At 41.5% G+C, this 9563-nt stretch overlaps 1 long non-coding RNA gene across 1 annotated transcript; it reads left to right on the forward strand.

The window, feature by feature from the left end:
- Positions 1-5334: 5334 nt before the first annotated feature.
- LOC311501263 lies at positions 5335-9305 on the forward strand. Its single transcript, XR_014699503.1, has 4 exons — positions 5335-5462; positions 7005-7080; positions 7467-7614; positions 8019-9305. It is a non-coding gene; the product is annotated as an uncharacterized lncRNA (long non-coding RNA).
- The last annotated feature ends 258 nt before the right edge of the window (positions 9306-9563 follow it).

The following is a 9563-nucleotide window of genomic DNA, read 5'->3' on the forward strand; positions in this document are numbered from 1 at the left end:
TGATTTAAGGACTCTGGTTTATCTGAGGCACTTTGTCGCTGGATTTACTAATTTAGCAATTTTATGGCATTGTGCTTTGGGCAGCCGATTTATACAACCACTAATCAGCGTCCTCAAGCAGCCCCGGAGCTGGTGCGGTTTCAGTGTCTTGTCAAGGACTCTTGAGTGAGGCGAATGTTTGTTGTCGCATGGGCTTGAACTCGTGCCGTCTGATTAAAGGACAGCCCACGCGCCACTCCACTTGGCCGCCGCTTCAAGAACAAGAGGCTTGAGCTTTGTTCCAGAAATGGTTGTTTTATGCTCTCCATGTGTAATGCATGGGGAAATAATAATAAAAAAATCTTTTAACTACCCAAGAATAATACCATACCAGCAAATTTCATGGAAGTGGAGTGAAAAATCTTGGAATTGTACAGCTCTTATGTCTGAAGCATAACTGTGTGAAACCTTCCTGCACAGAGAGCTATGCTTATGCTTAAGATTAAAGTAAACAGTAGCAAATTCTAATAAATTTCGCATTTGTCATTCTTTCTGAGTATCCGGTATCATTTGGGAAGAGCTCTCAAACCATAACATCTTAGAGTGGTGCTTTAGGCCATGTGCTAAAGGCTAAAGGTAAACAGGGAGATTTAAAATAAAACTTTTCTGATCACAAACTCCATCCACCAAATAATTACATTCACATTTTGGCCAGAATAATAATGGTAATGTAATGCTTTGTTGATCCCCTGGGAAATTCTCTTTCCTCACACCTCTCAGAGATTAGAGGTCAGGGCCAGCTATAGAAGAGCATCCCTGGAGCACATGGAGAGCCTCTGGATTGCTCAAGGACACATTAGCAGTGGAGTCGTGCGGTTTGAAAATATTTTCCAGCTCAAGGGCGTCCTCTGGGGCTCGAAGTATCAGGCAGCGGGCTGTACCTCAGGTGGGAACATGATAAGATTCATCCGCAATTTACACACACACGTGACTTTTATTGCTCAACATTCTTCAAAATAAGCTGTCACTGGATGTGACTTGGTATGACAGCCCACTAAGGTAGTTCCCACTTCAACATCCTCAACTGAGCTCATTATATGAGATCGAAACACCTTCTCCCTAAGTCTTAGTCTCCCTAAATGCCTTTTCTTGTTTGTTTGTCGTCTGTTTTAATTCAAGAACCTGGCTTTTCAAGTGTGCGAATGCAAGGCGCAAAACAGAAATAACTATATCCTGCACTATTACTATACACTATTTTATTTTCAATGGATCAACTTGGATGTGAAAATATAGAAAATATGCTTGGTTCATCTTGATTTTTCAGCCTTTTTAGCACAATATTATATAAACGGTCCCATAAAACGTGATGTGCAACATTTTAAAATGTGCTAGTGAAGTAACACTTCAATTCAACCTTATAAATATTTACCTTTTTACAGGAAATATTTCAACTGTAGTGGCAGTCCAAAACCTCTAGAAAACCATAGCACAACATCTGATCATTACCTGTTTAGGAGAGGCCTCTTTAGGGAAGCTGTCCAATGTGGCTATTTTTGCATCGATACCATTTGAGGCTTCTACCAAACTATAAAACTCATTTAATTTCGCTTTTACAACACTATAGCCATTCTTTCCATCTAAAATCCAACCGTTTTTGGGTCACTATGAAAAGAATCAGGTAAAAACAACAGCTAATATAGAATATACTATAATATTTAAAGATTTCAGTATTCTTTATTGTCAAATATTCTGTAACGATGCAGCATCACTACCAGTAATGAAATTGTTTGTCCATGGAGCCCACTCAACTTCACAGAAGCAAAAATAGAATAAATAACAGAATAAAAATATGTGACAAAATAAAACAGAACAAAGAATAGGAATAGAATAGAAACAGAATGTGTGTGTTAGGCAGTTCAGTGGTTGGATCAGTTGTATATTCAGTATATCCACAGTTGCATTCCCTTTCTTCTCCCTGTCTGTATTTATTGTGCACAAAAACTGAGAGAAAATAACTATCCGGAAACAAAAATAATGTGATTCTGCACTGCATTTTGTGCTCTGGTGCGTATTGGTGCCGGAGCTGCCTGTCACACGCTCTGGGAAACGCAGGGCGATATCTCCGAAGCCCATTGGTCACTTCGGATGACTGACTCCCTTGTCGAAAGATCAGGGCAAACAGAATCTAGGAATGGTGTCCAAATTTGCATCAGAAACACAATTTGGCAATCACAAAGAGGTAAAATCAATGTGTCTGAAAGCTAGCATTAGAGTTACAGTATGTGCTCAAAACCAAACACAAAAGAGCAAAGGGAAGACATCCTTTCTGGATATTCTAAACATTTTAGTTGCTCTTTTACTTGCTGTTTCAGTGAGTTTTGGTCATTGTATTGTTTGAATGACATGAATGGCCTTTATGGGCGTTAACACTATCTCATTTAATTGCTTGAGTTAAAACCATAGACTGTATGAAGAAATGCTCCTTAAAAGTGAAGCCCAAGCAAGTAGTGCTCCCCCTGGTGTCCGGCTGCAGTATAGGTCATAAGCTCCACCTCCTCCATGTTAGTGAATGAGACTTGGGCCAAACTAAGACACTAAAATACACGTCACATTTAATTTTTTTTCAAGGATGATTTCTGTCAATTCATGTAGTTAATAGACTGTTAACGGATGTTCAAATGTCATGTTTTTGGATAAGTTTCATTTTAGTTATTTATTTGATGCTATAGAAACAGCATGTGACATAATGGCAACTACAAGCCAGCCAACCACTCTGTAAAGCAGTTCCGTGGGACCGTGAGAGTTGTAAAAAAAAATTGAAAAATAAGTACAGTGTATAATCCAACATTTCCTTGCAACTGGTGGAGGCAGAGCAGATCGCGGTATTAATTAAAGAAAAATGCAAGTCTGGAGGAAAGTGTGGGCAGGGCATCGATATCGCGGCTCCGCTTGGCTCCACTCTCAGGCCGTCGCAAGATGGGGCCACTCATATCCTCGGGAAAATGGTGTCACTTTGGCCAATGCAAGCAAATGGGGACACATTGTCCATATAGTCTATGGTTGTGTTTCAGTTGGGTAGACATGTCTGTTATGGGCTCCTAGCCACTTGTCGTGTAAAGGTTGCTACATTCTGTACATGCCTTTACATGGCCTGATACCATGGCTGCTTGGGTTCTATCAAGACAGAACACACCTTTTTAACCTAACAGTACATTTTAAAGCCCAACAAGGGACAAGAATCAGAAATTAAACTCTCTGTGGAGCTATGTTAAACTAACCTGCCCCGATAAATACATTCAAATTCAAATGCAAGATACAGCGTTGTTAACCAGTTCACATACAATTAGCCATCTATACACCTGATCAAATCTGCTTGAAACAGTTGCCATTTAAGTAAAACAAATAAATACCAGCTACAAGCAAGAAACTTTCCATTGTTTCCCTCAGTGCATTTTAAGGGTCTAAACTTTCTAAACTGTGAGCAGAGACAGTTCTCTCACCATTTAACATAAGAGCAATGACTGGCGATCTTTCTCAACTTGAAAATGGGTCCTTTTATTTTTACATGCTAGCACTTTGATGCTCAGTTCTATGTAAATTGCCTGTTCAGCACTTTGTATGAGGGCCTGAGTTTGCACCGTCTTGCTGGTTTTGCTGTCAGAATTTGCGTAAGATGCTCGCATATTTTACTTTTATTGTTTTGTTTTGCTATTTTAAATGAGATAAATGCTGAAGCCACACAGTAATATTCAAGTCTCAGCTAGCAGTGGTTCTTTCAGCATGATGGTATTTTTACAGCGACGACAGACTGCTCATTGGCCGAGCTCGCCACTGAACTAAGCTGCTAAATGAGGCACCGGGGGGACCGACGCGTCTGTCTGACAGCCTGGTCTGAAGCTGACTGAACCGAGAGGAATGGAGGAGTGATGGAAAGACAATCTGCTCTGACCTAATGGTGTCATCTGTTGTGAAAAGGCTGTGGTGTAGTCCTGGGCCGCTCTGGCCTGGTTGCATTTATCTTGCTTGGACTCTACAGGGGTTCCAGACTGTCTGATATCAAAGGGATCATTGCCACTTTTCTTTCTGTAGTTGTTTACACACATTAGTTGGCAATTTGACTGAGGTGTCAAGGTTTCTCGTCGTCAAACGGAGGCTTGAAAAGCAGTTTTTATAGCTATGATTACAGAGTATTATGGACACCATGTAGAGTGGTGAGTAAACACAGGCCCTTTAGAGCCAAGAGCTTGCAGCTTCTCCTTCCAAAGACTGCACCAGGTGATTTCTCTCATTAATTCTCCATCGCTGGCTGGAGCAGCAGATGAAACCAGTGGTTGGAAGAAAAAGCGTCAGTCTCTTGACCATTGTTGGCACGCAGTTGGACACGCTTGTTGAAGACTAGTCTGGGCTCTGAGAGGATTGCGTGAATCCGGAATCAGAGGAGATTATATTATTGCCGTGGCCTTGAGCTCCACTGGGCACAGACAAATGGAGGAAGTGAGGAGTGAGATGACACATGGACAAGCATCATGCCGGCGACATGATGATGGAGGGCCCATAGTGATGGCCCTCTGCACCTCATTCTCCATTTCAGGGCTGTTAGTCTGCAGAGGGCCACACGATGTCTGGAAATATTCTCCACAGGGTTAGAATAAATGGGGGAGATAATTTTCCGTGGGTGACGTGAGCAAATCAGCCTGTTCAGTTCAATCAAAGCCGCCGCAATCAATCATTTTTCATTAGCAAACAATGGAATGACTGCACACTAAAAACACTTGGGTTAATTTGCTTACACAGTTTCTGGGCTACTTGTGTTGGGTTAAATTTCTGTGTTATTTCTCCAGAACAATGACTATTTCTTGGGTTATAGGGGTTTTTCTTTATAACCTAATTTATGAGTTGGTAGACTTGGGTAAAGTTTATGGGTTCTTTTCCGGAAACCAACCCATTAATTGGTTACAGAGTTATGAACTGATATACTGATTGAATAATTAAACCTGTTGTCAACTTAATTTAACATAAATAAATAAATGAATAAATGAATAAATGAAAATAAAATAAAAAATAATGGTTATATTTATTTTGTGGAGTAAATAATGCAATTGATGCAGGTTTTTACTATTACTATTACTTCACTATTTTAATCGTTATTATTTATATTAATAATGTCATATAAACGTTTTAATCCAGAAAAAACAACAACTGTGCGATCCGGTCTGGAGCCCGCCCTCTTTATCCGTTCCAATTCTCTCACACACACACACACACACACACACACACCCACCCACACACACACACACACACACCCACTTTATCCTCTTTGGAACGGATGCGCGGAGTACCTCCTCCGTCTCCTGCAAGCGCGCGCTGCCTGAGTCACACTCCCGCCCAGCAGCAGCAGCCAGATCAGACATCAGAGCGAGCTACAACGACACGACACGACAGAGACCAAACACACGCCAGAATTGTATCGAATATAATACAAGGTAAGTAGTTTGTATAATCTTGCAGAGACATATGTCTTGTTTGTCGAGTTGAATAAACATCTCATGGGGCTAGGCTAGCACATTAGCTAGCGTCTAGCTAGCTGCTTGCCACAGCTAACATATTGTTGCATTGCTTGGGGTACATTTCCCCCACTACCCCCGATTCCCCGTTTTTCTCGGATGTAATAATGCAACTTATGAACTGTAAACCGCGACGTTAGTGCACTTAGGCCTGTAAGGCCTGTAATATACATCGCTCGAATTGAAAATTTTTCAATTCGGGCGCGGCGCACTGTGACGTCATCCTCGCGCGTCCAATAGGAGAGGCCCGTTTGGAAAAAGGGATCACGTGAGTGCAGGCTGCTGAACAGCGACACAAAGCGCAAAGATGGAGGATAAACTCATCACAATGGCTGTGTCCGAAATCACTCACTCATTCCTTACTCCCTACATAGGGAAATAAATGTAGTGCACTACATAGTGAACTCAACAGAAAAAAAATCGGACACTTTCGGACACTTCTCTTGGCGCCGGTAATTACGTCATCGCTGTCGCTTAATTAAAACGTACCACAATAACGTTGTCTCACATAATATTTGTCCATCTACTACTGCATTTTTATTAAATTAGAGTCTTTTGGTTCGAAATATTTAATAAAATAAAATATAGAATACTAACATTTGTACACAGTCTCCCGTCCGTTTGCCGTATTTAATTTACTCTCCGCGCCAAGAGAACCTCTGGCAATGCATGATGGGATATCTTGCTCCGGTGAGTGACCATCGGATGGTCACTACATTTCGCGGTGAATTGTGGGATAGATGTAGTGCACTATATAGTGGACACCGGTGGACACTAAACATTCGGACACCACTACAAAATGGCGTGGTCACTATATAGTGCACTATATAGTGGTTAGGGAGTGGTTTCGGACACAGCCAATGATCGCGCAGCGTCCCGAACTTTGGGACATCCGTGTGCGGGTGTACCGCGATCTCACCAGGAAGGGGCAGGCGTGGAGAGAGCTGCGTTGCTGAAAACATCGCTACACTTCGGACGGATCCAAGCGCGCAAATAATTCCGGCTCTGTCGCTTGGAAAAACTCGCGCTCGCGCGCCGCACCGCCGCCCTGCTCTGCGCGCGTCTGCGCCCGCTCACCGCGGAACCTTGCGGAATCCACCGCGACGCCGCGCGGTAACCGCCGCGCAAACCACGTTCGGTGTGTAGGGGCCTTAACGCGCCGCGTGCGCGAGTTGCATTCTACACACGGCCACTAGAGGCTCTGTTCTCACTGCAGAGCAGCCGTCCACACAAACAACTTTCACCATGACTACGATGTGTTTCGATCACTTTCACAGAGGTTTGATGAACGATAGAAACGCTGAGAGCTGAACACAATCCACCCGAAACGAGAGGTGGAGACTCAGTCAACCCCATTTAATGGCATTTATTTCTCTGGGACCACAATTATTTAGGAAAATACCCTGCCCCCCCCCCCCCCCCCCAATTACACTCTGAATGTTTATACATTATTTGTTTCAGGTGAACCCCATGGACAGCTTCGTCAGAGAGAAGCTAATCGAGTGGAATTTTCCCGACCTAGTTGACAGTTTTAAAGGTGAGCACTTTGACCTTTCCATGAATTGCTAACTAAATATCTTTAATCTAGACAAACTATTGCAAGCTTATGCATCCAAGCCAATTCAAACAGAAGGATCTGATTGTATGGAACAACATTGTCCCCAGGTCAAATAATTATTTTGAGGGCAGCAGTCTGAAAAGTCTGAGGAAGAATATGCATAATGATGAGAAATAACATCTACAAGCATTTCATTTTTATCTTAATTGCTGGCATAATTGTAGATGCAATTCTTATTTTGTAGAAAAAAATGTGTTAATTAGAAACCACATGCTGCCATTGAAATTGCAAGCATTATTTAAAATTGGATCACTGTAAAAATTGTAAAGTCTTTATTTTGTGTTGTGTTTTGTTTTGTCTTTCAGAACAAGATATTGACGAGGAAGTTCCAAAGGGGAACTGGCCCTCAGGCTGCTACCTCTTATGATGCCGACTGTCACACGGAGGGTCAACAAAAAAACTGTGCGGACTACAATAATTGAGTCCCAGGCAGCCTTCATCGACCTCAAGCCTGTAAGTACAATTTCACATACTAGATTAGACTTATGAATTCACTCCACACCAGGTCTCACCAACATATCTGTACAAGGACAGATGTGTCTATGGCAAGGCGTGGCCTCGTCCGTGGAAACATTTTAGCTTTTGTTTTTTTTATAACTACTGTATAATGTTCTTATTATGCTCATGAAATCCCAGTTACTGAATGTCTTGTGTCCAGGTTTATGCATGACATTGATTTACTCTGACACATAACTCTTGAGAGGGCAAATGTTGCCATACCATTTTATTATAAATGGTTTTCAGGCCAGAAACCCTTATCTGAGAGACATGAAGCAGCGACCCCACCACCACCCCTCTTATGACACAAATATTCGCTTGTAATATCTTTCTTTCTCTCTTCCTTGTGCCTGTCTTAGATTGGGACAAACTTGGTGGAGTACCTGAAGCAGGTTGGAGCAAGGACCTTCCCCAGTGTACTGGCGCTCGGGGAATCCCACAAATGTGCCACACAGTGTTTCCTTATATTGGCAGGTCAGGCACTCCCACAGAACACACTCCTTGGAGCAGTTGACGTTTGCTTTAAGGCATTTTATGTCTTTGACCACAATTATCCAAGTGAGTGTTCTAGTGCATGGCAGCTGCTCCAGCATCTTGTTTTTAACATCGAGGGACCAGAGTCCAAAGTGTCTAAATTCTTTCGCACTGCAATTGTCAATTGCCCAACATCTTAACTTCTGCCCCAGGAGTGTCCGTTTTGGACCAAATGTTTAGTGTCAATAAAATCTTGATAGTTATGTGACATGTGTGTATGTATCAAGACAGACCTTTATCAGCTTTTGTACACTGTTTGGTACACTGTTTGCTACAATCTTGTACAATGTTGTGTCCGCTAATAGGCACATACAACCAAACTATGCAAATAAATTTTTGCAAACATTTCCATCTGTTTATTTTTATATATTCTAATTAGTACAGAGCGTAATGCAATACATCATGTAATTCTGTTTTCTAAATAAGGTTTAAGTGGAGTATACATGTGTAACCAACTTTATGGACTCAAATAACCCAGAATCCTAGTTGGTATAACTTAAGTTATGTGTAGAGTGGGTTGAATGAATACAACCTATAACTTGGGTTACATTTAACTACAATAACCCAGAATAATAGCTGGTATAACTCAAGTTATGTGTAGAGTGGGCTAAATGAATACAACCCATAACTTGGGTTACATTTGACTATGATGACCCATAAAAATGGTTGCTACAACTCAAGTTATGTGTAGAATGGGCTAAATGAATACAACCCATAACTTGGGTTACCTTGACTAATGATGACCCAGAATAATAGTTGGTATAACTCAAGTTATGTGTAGAATGGGCTAAATGAATACAACCCATAACTTGGGTTACATTGAGTAAATGATAACCCAGAATAATAGTTGGTATAACTCAAATTATGTGTAGAATGGGCTAAATGAATACAACCCATAACTTGGGTTACATTTGGTTACAATAACCCAGAATGATAGTAGGTGTAACTCACGTTTTGGGTAGACTTTTTAACACAGATTATGGGTTAAAATGAGTAACTCAAGTTTTTGGGTTAACACAACCCAGATTTGGGCTGGTCCTTATTTGACCCATTGGTTGGGTTAAAAACAACACAAGTTGGGTTGACTTTAACCCTGGAGTTTTTAGTGTGTGTGTATATGAAAGAATGATTACCCAGCTTTGCAGTTCCCCTCAAATTCACCCTCTAATCTTCCCAGGTTTTGGTTTTCCAGCCAGCAGCATCACTGTTTTTATTCACCCTCACTGCTCTTATTAGCGTCACTTTCAGCTGCAGCAGGAAATGTCCAAATATTGCACAGCACGCTATGTACCGAGCACCAAAAGGCAGACTGTCACATTTAGAAGTTAAAAGGAGAATGAATACGTGACTAATAAGACATTTTATGGGAA

This window comes from Chelon labrosus (genome assembly GCF_963514085.1).
Source record: "Chelon labrosus genome assembly, chromosome: 16".
NCBI classification, from domain to species: Eukaryota; Metazoa; Chordata; class Actinopteri; order Mugiliformes; family Mugilidae; genus Chelon; species Chelon labrosus.